Source organism: Neopsephotus bourkii, unplaced genomic scaffold (assembly GCF_033783945.1).
Source record: "Neopsephotus bourkii isolate Nb327-2 ecotype Australia unplaced genomic scaffold, CSIRO-AGI_Nbou_v1 NB_1630, whole genome shotgun sequence".
NCBI lineage: Eukaryota > Metazoa > Chordata > Aves > Psittaciformes > Psittacidae > Neopsephotus > Neopsephotus bourkii.
In genome coordinates this window covers 11,515,022-11,519,392 of record NW_026902105.1, presented here as the reverse complement: position 1 = coordinate 11,519,392, position 4,371 = coordinate 11,515,022, and positions in this window count along the sequence as shown.

The window sequence follows — 4,371 nt, the reverse complement described above, 5'->3', positions numbered from 1 at the left end:
GGGGGGGCGGGGACCGGAGGGGCGGTCGTCGCGGGGTACGGGCGGTGGGGAAGTTGCGCATGCTCTCCCCTGCAGCCTGGAGGGCCGTGGGGTGTCTCACGGCTCCTTGCCCCGCTTCTCCCGGTGACTGTAACAGGCTGCTGTTCTAACATCATAGGATCAGCTGGGTTGGAAAAGACCTTTAAGTTCATCAAGGCCAACCATTACCTCAGGACTGCCAGGACCACCACTGAACCGCGTCACTGAGGGCCTGATTTACACGGTTTGTGAACACTTGATCTGAACACAATCGCATCATGCATTTCACGTGTGCCTGGACAAACTGGTGACTGCAAGGAACATCAACGAGCGTTTCACAAGGGAAGAACGAGATCATTCATCTAGTGGTGGCCCTGGGCTATATCGGTAGCGTGCTCCCCTCGTGGTCTGCACAGTGTGGGGATGGAAAGCTTGCAGCCCTGACCACCACCCGCATCCCATCCTGTTCACGTGGGGTTTTGAGCAAGTGGTTCCTATCGTTAAGCTGCTTCAAATAAAATAGGAGCAGATGCCCCTGCTTGTCTTAGGATCTAGGTTGTTGTGAGTCATTTAGTCTTGCCTGTGTCAAAATCAGTGCCAACTTCCTGTGTAGAAGCATTTTCCTTTTGTTTAAATGTGAGGGGATTACAGACACAGGAAGGGCTGTATTTTTTTAACATTACACATTTAGTGCATGATTTGATGTATAAAAACAAAGTAAGGCCCTGATCACTTGTGCTATTTGTTCTTTAAGGCCATTTCTTGCATGCTCAGTAATAACCTTGGACCAGTGGAGACAGAGCTGAAAGGGGACCAAGCAACAAAAACAACTCAGTGCACTGTTATCTTCGAGTAGGTCCCCAAGGAACTACAGATCCAGTTCTGCTTTGGCATCAGCAGTATCTTCAGGATCCCATTTATGAGTAACTGCAGAGATACAAAGTCTCAGCTGGTGAATGTACCCCATGATGCTGACATGCAGCTGAGGAGATGGTGAGCAACTCACAGGACCTCCAGGGTCTCAGATAAGGACTCACTGTCAGGATTCAGTCCAAAAACAGTCACAGCCTGTAAATCTGACCTCATCCCTCAATTCTTTTACCCTCAGTTGTCAGGTTTCTTAGGAGCCTTCCTTTGTCACACCCTACAATGGTTTATAAATAAACTATGAAAAGACATGAATAAGAAACCCTTTTACCTTGCCCATTGCCACATAAATCAGATGGTACGAGTCGTTGGGTAGTACTGCCTGTTTGCTTTTGGTATCAGTAATTAGACACACCTCTCGGTAGGGCCAGGCAATTATTTTCTTATATGGTTCTCAGGTAAATCATCTTATTAGTGGCACCTGCACATGAATAATACTCTTAGTAAGACATAGGTATGAGAATCCACAAGCTAAAACATTAGATGCTCAGAGTAACTGTAATGTATACAGTATTCGTGTTCCATTATATTCTTATCGGCTGCCTCAGACCTCTCAGTGATAGCACATGCAAAAGGGAAGAAAAGCCAAAACAGTTAGAAAGGAATACTGATATGGTGTAGAACTTCAAAAAGGCAGGATAATTGAGCAGAACTGTGATTAGAAGACGAGAGTGGAAGTGCTTGATTTTGAACAGGATTTTCATTTATTACCAGGAAGGGTAGGTACCATACAACAGAATTGTTCTGTGTGTATTAATGAGTTTGAGAATTTGCAGACAACTGATTCAAATTCACTTTGTAAGCCACTGTCTGTCATATTTGAAAAATCATGGCAGTCAGGTGAAGTTCCCAATGACTGGAAAAAGGGAAATATAACCCCCATTTTCAGGAAGGAGAAAATGGATGACCCAGGGAATTACAGACCAGTCAGTCTCACCTCTGTGCCTGACAGAATCTTGGAGCAGATTCTCCTGGAAGGCATGCTAAGGCACATGAAAATCAACAAGGTGCTTGGTGACAGCCAGCATGGCTTCATTAAGGGGAAATCCTTCCTGACCAATTTGATGGCCTTCTGTGATGGAACTACAGACCTGATGGATAAGGGCAGAGAAGTTGATGTCATCTACATGGACTTGTGCAAAGTGTTTGACACTGTCCCACACGACATCCTTGTCTCTAAATTGGAGAGACATCAATTTGATGGATGGACCACTCGGTGGATAAAGAACTGGCTGGATGGCCGCACACAAAGAGTTGTGGTCAATGGCTCAATGTCCAGCTGGAGACCAGTAACGAGTGGTGTCCCTCAGGGATCGGTGTTGGGACCGGTCTTGTTTAACATCTTCGTCGCTGACATGGACAGTGGGATTGAGTGCGCCCTCAGCAAGTTTGCCGATGACACCAAGCTGTGTGGTTCAGTTGATACGCTGGAGGGAAGGAATGCCATCCAGAGGGACCTTGACACGCTTGTGAGGTGGGCTGATGCCAACCTCATGAAGTTTAACCATGCCAAGTGCAAGGTCCTACACCTGGGTCGGAGCAATCCCAGGCACAGCTACAGGCTGGGCAGAGAAGAGATTCAGAGCAGCCCTGTGGAGAAGGACTTGGGGGTGCTGGTTGATGAGAAAATGAACATGAGCCGGCTTCAGTGTGCGCTTGCAGCCCAGAAAGCCAACCGTATCCTGGGCTGCATCAAAAGGAGTGTGACCAGCAGGTTGAAGGAGAAGCTTGGAGAAGAGGAGGCTGTGTAGAGACCTCATAGCAGTCTTCCAGTATCTGAAGGGGAACTACAAGGACACCAGAGAGGGATTCCTCATCCGGGACTGTAGCAATAGGACAGCAAGGGGTAATGGATTTAAACTTAAAACCAGGGGAAGTTCAGGTTAGATATAAGGAAAAAGTTCTTCACTGTTAGGGTGATGAGGCGCTAGAAGAGATTGCCCAAATAAGTGGTAAATGCTCCATCCCTGGCAGTGTTCAAGGCCAGGTTGGACAGAGCCTTGGGTGACACGATAGTGTGAGGTGTCCCTGCCCATGGCAGAGGGGTTGGAACTTGATGATCTTAAGGTCCTTTTCAACCCTAACCAGTCTCTGATTCTATGATTCTGTTTTTATGAAGGTCATACATAAAGCACTCCGAACTACTACACCTTTAACTGAGGTCACTGAACTCCAAAGTTATAATCACTTTGGTTTAAATAATCTATGTAAAATACAGAGAAGAGTGAGGATTAGGCTACTGATTTTTTCCAAACCTTTGGATATCATTAAAACCTCATTCATTCCCTCCAGCACTCTCAGAATGGATATGTGTGTGTGTAGGATGTTTCACATTTTACAGTTTCTCCAGCTGACTCTTCAGGCAATTGCAGTAATGAACAGATTTATCCTGGAACACAGGCACTACATGTAACCTTCTCCAGTCTTTTATGACTTTCCCTGATCTCGTTAGTGCTCACAGTTAATCAACCCTGCTTCAAAGTGCTGCCCCTAGTTTGATGCTCAGTAGACCTGTGCCACTGACTATATGAAATGTATATTCATTATTTTTTTTTTCTGGTTGTTGCACAAATACTTACTTGAATGCATTCATTTCTGGCATGAGTAATCTTTCTCTGTGAGACAAAAAAGCAAAGATTGAACACTCTAACCTGGTGTGCATCGTCCATTAGCTGCTCTCCTGTAATAAATCACTTACCTTTGTTTATCCCTTTTTTCTAAGATATATTTAGACCAACTTCCTTTTTGCCTTTGATGTCTCTTGCTGGTCATAACTCATTCTGTCCATTTGCTTTTCTAAATTGATTCCTGTGTTCTTGTTCTCTGTATCTACTTGCAGACTCAGTTATGGTTAATCGACTTGTGGAGTTTCATTTTCTTAAAGAGAACTTGTTGCAGACTTACTGCTACACAGTTTTCTTACTGTTCCTCCTTCCTGTATAGAAAATTTGCTTCTTGGGTTTTAATGGTTTTAATGTATTTGCTTTCAGTTACTCTCAGCAGCCTTCATTCTTGGGAGACATTCTCAAGAGACATGTTGGTTCATTGACCTTTCAAAAGTCTGCGTTCTTCCTTATTCCAAGTCTTTTGTGCTTTTGTGCTTTAGCAACAAGTTAACTCCATTTGTCATTACCACTTTCAAATGAGCTACCTTCCCGTTCTGGATTTCCAGGCAGTTCATCCTTATTCAAAATCAGAAATAGCAGCCTGGCTTCCCTTAGTGACTTCCTCTATTTCCTGAGACAGAAGTTGATTTCATTGTGCTCAGCAAGCTCGATGGACTGGTGGGGGCCTACCAGTTTGCTTTTCCTACTGACAGGTAGCTGAGGTGTATCTGCACAGTAAAATACAGTGTTCTGAAAGAGCAAGCTGAGCTCAATCAGTGCAGCTGTCCTCTTACCTGAGCACGGAGAAGTTGCAATGAAA